This window comes from Cryptomeria japonica, chromosome 8, assembly GCF_030272615.1.
Source record: "Cryptomeria japonica chromosome 8, Sugi_1.0, whole genome shotgun sequence".
In the NCBI taxonomy this organism is placed as follows: Eukaryota; Viridiplantae; Streptophyta; class Pinopsida; order Cupressales; family Cupressaceae; genus Cryptomeria; species Cryptomeria japonica.
Genome location: NC_081412.1, coordinates 52,112,816 through 52,124,205, shown reverse-complemented (window position 1 = coordinate 52,124,205; position 11,390 = coordinate 52,112,816).

Below are 11,390 nucleotides of genomic sequence, written 5' to 3'. Positions count from 1 at the left end.
GGATTGGCGTCGGGATAGCATGAGGCAGATGACTCAGAGATTCCTACAGATGGAGTGGGTTCAGATAGTAAGGACCTCAATGCTCCCTTGGATTTGGGGGACCCAGGGGGAGGACCAACACCACGTGAAGAGCGACTAGCAGATAAGAGCGGGAAAGGGCAGGTTCAAACTTCAAAAATAGAAGACGACAACTCAAAAGGAGCCTAAGGACAGCAAGCGACTAGTGGTTCAAAGAACACGGTGGAAGGAAAAGATCATCCGGAAAAGGTTCTTTCATCAACAGATCTTAAGGGGGGACCCAATTTGAATGGATAGACACGTAAGTGGTCCTCTCTGTTCGGGGTTAAACCCAAAGGTAAGTCCTCATCGCCTCCTGTTAAAAACACCTCGAATGTGTCTCAGGGCAAGTTTGCTATTGTTGTTCCAGATCAAATCATAGACCAAAACATTGCTAGAATGGAAAATACATTGATTGGTAATTTTTTTGGGTCTAGATCTAAAATAGAAATAGTTTGTGGATTTGTCAAAAGAAAGTGGAATTTGAAAGGTCAGGTTGATGTGGTTGCAATGAACAAAGGTTGTCTATCCTTTTCTTTTTCTTGCGATGAGGATAGAAGAAACATTCTCTGTAGTGGGTCATGGGCAATAGGCAAATACATCATGCACATCCAGAAGTGGTACCCTAATGTGGCAAAAGGAAAGAATTTTTTGGTCCAAGTCCCGGTGTGGGTTAAGCTCCTTGGGCTTCCAATGGAATTCTGGGAGGAAGATGTTTTTTCAGGAATAGCCAATACCTTCGGGGAGCTTATCGCTATTGACCAGGTCATGACCTCCAGAAGAAGGTTGATTTATGCTAGGATTTGTGCTGGAGTTGGACCTGACACGAACATGCCAGAGGAAATAGAGATATAATCTAAACCGGGGAAGTGGAAGTAGAATATTGTTTATGAAACAATCCCTTTTGCCTGTTTTCATTGTAAAAAAGTTGGACATTGGGCTAAAAAATGCCCAAGTATCAAGGGTAAACCCTACCTCCAAACAAAGGTTTGGAAAAAAGTGGATAAGCCTCTAAAAGCCTTGGAGCCCAATGACCCAAATCAGGAGAAACAGTCTCAGATTGGACAGATGGAGGAAGGACTCACTAGTGAAGTGGGAAATGAACTAAAGATTTAGATGTTGGAACCGAGTGTTAAGGACTCAGAGCATGAAAAAAAAAGACAACATTCAGAAAGAGGAACTGGAAGAGGATAAGACAGAGTTAGTCTCAGATAAAAGTGAGAGTAAAGTAGATAAAAAGCCCATACGTAACAAAGAGGAAGGAGATAACTTTAACCTTGTTTCAAAATCTCAAGATCTAGATAAAGAATTAGACTGGCTCCAGTAGGCCCAAGCTGATAACATCCTGGCCCAAGGGCTATCGGAAATCTCATTAGCTACCCCAGCAAAAGTAAAGCTGGCCTTTTCGGAGGAACAAGATCCAAAATGGGGAGATGAGGAAGACATCAAAAAGGCACCGGGGAAGAATGAAACAAATTAGGAGGATGAAGAAGCAGCAGAGGACAAAAGAAAGAACAAGCAAAAAAAAAAGAATAACAATAACCTAATCAATAGTACACTGACTAGAAACACCAGAAGCAGGCTTGGGGATGTGGGAGCGCAACACACTTCTCCAGGAAGACATTCAAATGCCAAAAAGAGATCAATGGAAACAAGCAGGAATATAGCATATGGTACCCAAAGAACCATCTTTGAGGCAGGTATTTCTAAAAATCCATGAAAATCATCTCTTGGAATATTCGGGGACTGAACAACCCTCACAAACATGATCTAGTTAAAAGTATGATTAGAGATAAAAATCTTGATATTTTTTTGATTCAAGAAACTAAGATGGCAAAAGATAAAGTTGAAAGTCTGAATATGTTCAAAAATGAAGGAGTCGGCGGAGGTAGTTCAGAAGGTGCATTGGGAGGAATTGTTACCTTCTGGAACAAAAACAATGTAGAAGGTGAGGTGTCGATTCATGACAACAACTTGGCTTGCATTAGATTTAAGAACCTTAAGAATTGCACTACTTGGGTCCTAACTAATTTATATGCTCCTAACACTAAGACTGGTAGAAGTGAGATCTGGAGAAATCTTACTGGGTTAAGAAGTAGGTTTGCTGAGGACAGCTGAATAATTATGGGAGATTTCAATACACCCTTGAAGGAAAATGAGAAAAAGGGAGGGAGTCAAGCTAATCTGGACAGTAGATTGGACTTGATTGATTTTATAAACAATAATGCCATTCGTGACTTGGAGCTACAAGGAGTCAAATACACTTGGACTAACAGAAGAAGTGGTGAGAATTTGATTCAGGTTAGACTTGATAGAGCTCTCCTTTCCTTAGATTGGTTTAACCTTCATGACTGCTCTTTATCTTCTCACATAAGGGCAGGATCAGATCATTACCCTATAACCTTCACGGCTGAAGTAAAGAATAGAAGGAGACATTTCCCTTATAGATTTGAAAAAATGTGGACTAGACACCCGGATCTGGAAAGTGAGATTAAGGACTGGTGGCAGGTCAGTATTGAAGGAAACGCCATGTACAAAGTGGTCAAAAAGCTGAAGATTGTTAAAGATAATGTTAAGAAGTGGAATAAGGAATGCTTTGGGAATATCTTTACCTCAAAAGCTACAACCCTCTTAGAGCTCAAGGAAATCCAGGATGAGATACAAAACAATGGTTACACTAATACGTGTAGAGATACTGAAGATGCTATTCTTATGAGATATCATGATATTATAGCTAAAGAGGAAACCTACTGGAAACAAAGATCGAGAAATGTCTGGATGAAGGAGGGGGATAGGAATACTAAATACTTCCATATGTCCACCTTAAGACATAAGGCCATTAACAAAATTGTTCAGATTAAAGTGAATGGCAGATGTGTTGTAGATGATGATTCCATGAGCAAGACTGCTATGGATTTTTTCTCCAATTTACTTGCTAAGGATCAGAATTTTGATATACAGGCCCAAAGGGACCTCCTAGATAGTATAACTACCATTTTAGGGGATGATCAGAATTCTCACCTGACTGCCATCCCTTCCCATGATGAAATTCTGATAGCTGTAAACTCCTTTGAGGGCAACAAGGCCCCAGGTCTGGATGACTTTCCCATGTTCTTCTTCCAAATGTACTGGCATATTATTGGAGATGATGTTAACAGAGCCGTGAAAGAGTTTTTTGGTTCTAGAATTTTTTTGAAAGAAGTTAATGGTACTTTTATTGCTCTTATACCCAAAAAGATGGGGGCTGACTCAATGGATCTCTTTAGACCTATTAGTCTATGCAACTCTCTCTGTAAGATTATCTCCAAGGTTCTTACCTCTAGAATTCTAAAGTTGCTCCCCTCCATCATTTCACCTCAGCAAAGCGACTTTGTCCCGGGTAGACAAATTTTGGATTCAATCATCTCTGTCCATGAAAATATCCACTCTTTGTCTTTCTCTAAAAAAGAGGGTTTTTTTCTAGAAGCTTGATCTCTCTAAAGCCTATGATAGAGTGGATTGGGATTTTATGATGGATGTTCTCTCTACTTTTGGCTTCAGCTCCAGAAGTGTTAGCCTTATCAGGCAACTTGTCTCTTCGGCTTCTTTCTCTATTTTAATGAATGGATCTCCCTCTCCTTTCTTTAAAGCTTCTAGAGGTCTCGGGCAAAGGGACCCTCTATCCCCAGTTATCTTTATCATTATGGCAGAATGTCTGGGGAGATGTATTGGAAAGCTGGTTGAGAAAAGGGAGTTTTGTGGTTTGAATCCTTCTTTGGCGGATCAAATATGTTCCCATCAATAGTTTGTTGATGACTCTATAATAATGGGGAAATCTATAGTGAAGGATTCTAGAAGATTAAAAAAGGCTTTGGATAACTATGGAGATGCCACTGGTCAACTTATAAACTGGTCTAAAAGCTTTATTTATTTTATCAATACCCCGGAGAGAAGGAGGATTAAAATTAGTAACATTCTGGGTGGTCAAATTGGTAGTCTACCTGCTTCTTACTTGGGGCTCCCCTTATGCCATGATCCTCCGGATTCCTTTTGGGGAGCCTTGGTGGATAAATTCCACAAAAAGTTGTCTGGCTGGAAAGGTGCTCTTCTTAGTCAAGCAGGTAACATTCAATTGCTGAAATCCACTCTTCAAAGTATTCCTCTCTATGCCATCAGTCTGTTTAGGATTCCTGCTAAGTATGCAGAGGCCATTGAAAAGATTCAGAGATTTTTTTTATGGACAAGGGGTTGAGGAGAAGAAGAGAATGAACTTGATTTCATGGGAGAAGGTCTGCAAGCCTATGAATAAAGGAGGTCTGGGCCTTAGAATAATAAGAGACATAAATGAGTACCTTATGGCCAAGCAGATTTGGAGAGGATATAGAAATCAAGGAGAGTGGAAAATGATATGGGATAACAAATATAAAAGTCAATGTTTGAATCTTCAAAGCTTCCTCAAAGCGGAGATTATCCCAATTGGATCCAATATTTGGAAAAATGTCTCTAGGACAAGAGACTTAATTGCCAAAGGTGCAAAATGGAAATTGGGGAAAGAGAATCTTATCTAGTTCTAGGATGACCCTTGGCTTCTAGAGACCCCTTTAAATGAAAATCTTGAGTGGAACAGATTTCAGAACCAATGCAAAGAAAGATTTGGAACCAAGGTGGAGGATTACTGGAAAGATGGACAGTGGAAGGACTTATCTCAGGTGGACCAATCTTTGGGTAGTTTGAATAAAGTCATGAACTCTATGGTGAGGATTGAAGAAGAAGACCATTTAATTTGGAAACTCACAGCTAGTGGTACTTTTACAGTAGCCTCTCTATACCATCAACAGTTCTACAACATGGAAAGTCCATGCTGGGCTAAAGCATGGGTGAAAGGCCTCACCCCTAAGACAAACATTTTCTTCTGGATAGCCCTTCAAGATAAAATTCTTACTACTGAGAATATCAAAAAAAGAGGTACTAGTATGCCTAGTTTCTGTATTCGTTGTAAGCAGAATGAGGAGACTATAAATCATATGCTCTTTCATTGCCCTTTCTCTGCTGATGTCTGGGGAAGTTGTCTAGATCACTTCAAAGTCAGTTGGGGCTTCCCCAACTCAATTCAGTAGATTTTCAATTCCTAGCATCATCCTTCAAGAAACAAAACCACAACCTTGTTATAGAAAATTGCTTTACCTCACATGTGTTGGGGCATATGGAAAGAAAGAAATGATAGAGTTTTCAGAGAAAAGACTACTAAGGCTAAAATTGTGTTTGAAAAAATAAGAAGAAGTATAGTGGAAAATATGAATATCATAGGTGGTATTGATAATCCTCACGATAAGGATGATCAATTTATCTACAAAAAGTTGAGATTAAAGGTTCAAGAGTGCTTTCAGAGCAACCCTAGAGAGGGAGTGATATGGATCAGTTTGCCTAGGGGATGGATGAAAATCAATTTTGATGGGGCCTCAAAGGGTAACCCGGGTGTTGCATGATGTGGAGTGGTCCTAAGGGATGAATGGGGAATATGCAAAATCATAAAATGTATTCCCATAGGAAATCAAACTAATCATGTTGTCGAAGCCATGGCGGCTTACCATGGGATGATCCTTGCCAAGGAAGCCAAATGCACTAAAGTTTGGTGTGAAGGAGACTCCTTAAACATAATCAATTATTTAAATATGAAATTCCCGCCTTCTTGGTCAATTAGTAATGCTATTAAAGCAACTAGGAAAATCAACGAAGAATTTGAAATGTGTGTTTTTACATGTGTATAGGGAGGCCAACTCTTGCACTGACTGGGCAGCCAACTTGGCTTGCCAATCGGGAGACATCATTACTAGTTATGGTGAAATGGAGATTTCAAGTGAAATGAAATCCTTTCTCAATCAGGACCGGAGCCAGACAAGCAATGTGGTACTTTTAATCATTATTTCTAATGACCTTTCCGCCTTTTTCAATGCATGGTTTTTTCAAAGATAATGAGCGTTTATATAGGTGTCTTATCATTATTATTTCGCACCGATTCTGGGCGTTCTTACAGAATAACCACAGAAACCAGAGGAGAGGTTATCAAATCGAGAGAAGGAATTTCAAGGAAGGTGCTGGAAAAATGGGAGGTAATAAGAAAAGATTTGAACCTACTTCCTGCTCTGACTGGAGAAAGAACAAAGAAGTCTGGGATATCCTTCAACAGGGGGGTCTGAATGTTTTCATGGAATGGCTAAGTGGGAAAGACCCCACAATCACTAGCTATTTCATCAAGAATTGGAAAAATGACAAAATTCTTATCGGATCCCAGATGATGAATGTTGATGAAGAGGTCATCGTCGAGGCCACGAGGATGACTACTGAGGGAATGAAATTTTACAGGGACCGAGGCATATCAGATAAAGCAGCAAATAAGTTTCTTGTCACGGATGAAGAGAGGAGAAAGATGATTAAAATCGACAGCTCCTACCATGCCCTGAAGAGAATTTGCAGGCCATGGAGGTTTGTTTTATTCGCTTCTATTGAATACATTACCTTAGATGGTAGGTTTACCAGAGCCTATGGACATCACTTCGTTTTGCTCAACCATTTCCATCATGGGGAAAAGGTGAGCCTACCCTATTACCTTGCATGCTCAATGGATCATACTATAAAGGAGGTTCAGAAGGACCCTAAAGGTGATCATGCCCTCCACCAGGGGCTCATGGTCCTAATTTATAAAATGCTTAAGGGGAAGTGCATTGAAAAGCCTATTAAAGGCAAAAATGCAAGAGATGAGACAACAGAGAGTGAAGCTAGCGGATTTAACTTTGAATTGGAGACCGAGGGAGAATCGGAAGAAACTAGAAAAAAAAGGGAGGAATAGGGCCAAGAAGAGAAGGATTATTGTGGAATTAGAAATGTCGAATTCTGAAACCGAATCGAGAAAAAAATTGTTAAAAAAAAGAAAGGGAAAGCTACTGGAAAGCAGGCTCAGAGAAAGAATACTAAAAAGGGTAACAATTCTGATTTCAACCATATTCTGGTTGACTATGAGGAGGAGGCTGAAGAAAACAAGAAGGTTGAGAGTTAGGATAAAGAAGGGGAGGGTAACCCGGTTATGGACAATATTGAGGCCATGAACACCACAAGTCTGCATAAGGAGGATAAAGGGGATAAAAGTGGCAGTGGTGACAATGATACTGTTAAGGCCTTCTGTGAGACCATCGCTACCATGGTGAAGGATATCAATAGTTTGAAAACAGATACGTAGGCTATCGCAAGAGTTACGGTTGGTGATAAGCCCTTGGCTGAACATGTTAAAGAATTGGTTGTTGTCTTGCATAATGCGGAAGCTATTGAATGTATGGTTGGAAAAATCATAGCTACGAAAAAAAGGTCAATGAGATGGGAGATGGAAAGGAAATGGAAAATAAAATGAATGACTTCAACAACAGAATTGACAGGTTGGAACTCAACGTCAAGAAGAATGCTGACCAAAATTTCCAAATCCTCAAATCGTTGGTGGACAACATGAACATCCTTATCAACAGGTTCGAGAACAATGCCGAGAAGGATGGTGATAAAGAGTAGCTGGACAAGAAGGGTCATGAAAGGAGGACCAGAACTAACACAAAGATTAAGGGCGACATCAAAGGTCGTGAGCTGGAGGAACTGAAGACCTCAGCGAACAACATGAAACAAATGGTTGTTCACGCTGAGGAAATTATGAATACTATTTAGATTTCTATTGGTTTCCTAGGTTCTATCTTTTTGCTGTCTTTGTGCTTTCCTTTCGCTGTCTGTTCTGGTTTTTTAATGTTATGTTATGTTAGTTGATCCCTTTCGGTGGGTTCATTTTGTCTTTTTGAAGCGACCAGGCACTTTTTTCTAGCAGATCTGTTCTTCTGCTTTGTACAAGGTTCGGGTACCTTTCAAATACCTGCTTTTACTTAATCAAAACATCATTACCAAAAATCCATTGAAAGTGAACAAAGCTTCTCATGCACCATAATCTACTACGAAAATTCAAATGGAGAACTATACCAGGTACTCCCAAAAAATCCTTTTCTCACTTCAATAAACATGCCAATGTAATAATGGAGATCAATGAAAAGGCATACCAAACTAAATCCTCATCAGACAATTTACAAGATTAACACATATTCAACATCTAATGAATAAATACATAGTTAATTCTCTAATGTCAAATCACTAAAAGATTCAAACCCACATTAACATCAAGCAAAACTTAGAATCTAATCAAGCATAACATGTGGATTTCCAAGATTCAAGCACCAAAATCAACATTAGATTTAATTTTCTAAACAAACCCACATAAGAGTAACCATAGATCAATAAGAACCCTCCAAGAAGCTATGCAAACTTGTAATTATCTTCATCCAAAACACCCTAAATATAGTTTCACCATAGATCTACATGCCACATATTTTTGTTAACATATAAAATCTACAAAACTATCTTTGTAAATACAAAATTCACTTAAACATGACATTCACATCACACGTGCCATCTGAACAATGGAATAAGCAGAAATATACAAACCAAAAATCTAAAAACAAGAGAATACTATAACCCAATAGGAAAACCAAGTTATCCAAGACCTTGAAACATATGAAACATATCATATCCACAAACTGATAGTGATGATGGGGATTATGCCCCTCATTCTAGCAAAAAGGCCAAAATTGGGGCAAAGATGGCTGTTGCAGGTGTGAGTATGGGCTCCCCTAGTGCTGGTGGGGAAGGCTCGAGTAAACGCCCTAAGGGTAAATCTCAAAAAGCCACTTTGAAGGTTTCTGATAGTTCCGATGACCAGGATTCCATGGACCAAACTCAAAATGTTGAGGTGTCATCTTCTTCTCATGGCGCAGAGCAAAATTCTCAAGATTCAATGGATTTTTCCCTTTAGAATTTTCATCCTAAATAGGAGATGCCATTTGATGTGCTTAATATCACCAAAAAATGCTCTTTGGAGGTTTTCCGTCTTTTCAGATGAGTTTTCTATGAAATCAAAAACATTAATCTCAAGCAACGGTCTTTATCTTCCAAGATGGAAGTGATGCAGGTTAATGCTAAAAAATTGCTGCATAGTACTATGAGAGATCACCCTGTTGATGTCGGTAAAGAGATGGTTAAGGGTACTTTGGCTGGTGTTTTGTGGACTGAAAGTGAAAAATAGGTGATGACAGATTGTTTGGGCAAGAATATGGAAGCTACCCAACGTGTTAAGAAAATATTTGACAAAAAAATTGTGGATATGGAAGCTAGAATTGCAAAGTGTGAGACTACCCTCAGGGGAATTATGGAAACTAGTTAGAACATTGTGAAGGCTTATGCAAATACTATGTCTACCATGGTTAGCAAACTGAAGAAAGCTCACATGGACAAGGTTGTTGTGGATATGGATAAGGAGATGGTTGCTGGTGCTAATGATTTGGGTCCTCCAGGAAAGCGCACTCATGCTAGTATGAAGAAGAAAGCCATTGAGATGCCTCAGGACATTCTGGACTTCAAAAATACCGCCATGAAGATGCACCAACTTAGTGTTGATGTTGAGGAGAACCTTAAAAATCAGGGTTAATCTTTTTTCTGTTGTTGGTTCTGTGCTGTAATTTTGCTGGCCTTTTGCTGTTTTTGTGGGCTGAGTGGTCTTTTGTTTGTCTTCTGCTGTCTCTCAGTCTTGTTTGATTGTTTTTGCTGTAATTTTGTTATGATTGGACTCTATTTGATCTATCTTTAGTAATCTTCTGTAAAGGGTTTTAGGTCCCTTCAAAACCCATTTTTCCCATAATAAAAAACATATCATATCCACAAATTCACAAAGAGCCTAGTGGCTCAACTTCCAATGCTTTCATGCAACCATGAGCTAAAACCATGAACCCAACATAAGAACTCTAATATGTAGTCCATCTAGTTGGTGTTTCTTTATGTAACTGGGATGTCAATACCCATCCAACATGAACACCTTCTCACTACACATGACCACAAGGCAAAAGAACAAAACCACCAAACAAGAGGATACACATATATTATCAAATAAGGTTATATGTTACAAAAACATAACCAATTCCAAGAATTTCCACAATCACGAGCTTCTAATGCCCAACATAGATCACATTGACAATATCCATGGCTTCCAATCTCATTGTTCTACAAAATAAAGTTACCTCATAGAACATCCATTGTTGCCCCAAAAGTCTTCCAACAACCTTTAATTCCTTGCAATAGATTCCCACAAGCTTTCCAAGCGAAGCAACCAAAATAGAGGAATACCCATAACCGATTAACCATCATCTCTGATATCAAATGTTGGGAAATATATAGGTACAATGCCAAAGATTGTGAAGATCAATATCTATCCAATAAACCAATCAAAGGATGAGATACAAGGCTTGGACAACTGCAACATGAAAATTTGAAACTTATGTTCAAATTTGAAAATCAAGTTGCCTTAAAGTGGGAAACCATGCTTAACTCAGGTTCTTCTTAATGATGCCAAAAATCAGACTACATATCATGCTTGATAACCCTACCTTATGCGACCTATTGACAACAATAAATAATGAATAACATCACCATACGATAGCATCAACGAGGCAATAATCAACAACATAAGAACACCACATAACACATGATTTACACGGAGAAACGCTTGCAAGTGAAAGATCCACCAAGAAGAGAGATCAAGTATGCATTATTAACAATAAATGTGACTACAATACATTCACTTATATTCTCCTATTTGCCTCCAACATAGCAACACATGTGCTTGATGCTTATAGATGAGGATTGATGCTTGATCAACAAAAGAAAAAACAATTTTTCTTTTGACGTTCTTTTAGATGTGTATTTCAATCTAGTTCAATATAAAAATGTCACAAGGTAATACTTTAACTACAACCTATACACACAATTCAAACTTTTTAACAATTATTTCGATAAATAACAATCATATTTCAAAATTAACAACCTTACAAAATTAAAATTTTTAATTTAAAAACATAACACAAATTTATGCCTACAATCAAATCCACGAAAGATAATTAATTGTAAAATATACACACATTCTATATTAAAATGATAATTATTAACTTAGAAGTAATAGACATACTTAAAATAGAAAAGGAGTTTAATGAAGTAATAGACATGCTTTAACAGAAATGAAGGCATGAACCGTTATTCTCTAGAGTACATTCAATCACTCTTATCCTCCTACTCCCAACCCTTCCATGTTACTCAAAACTTTGAAAGATAATAAGATATTTACATCCACCTAATATAGCATATCTAATGCTTGTTGCATTGGGAACACTTCCCATCTTTTAACGGAATTCAAGCCTAACAATAGTGACAACCACATGGACCAAATC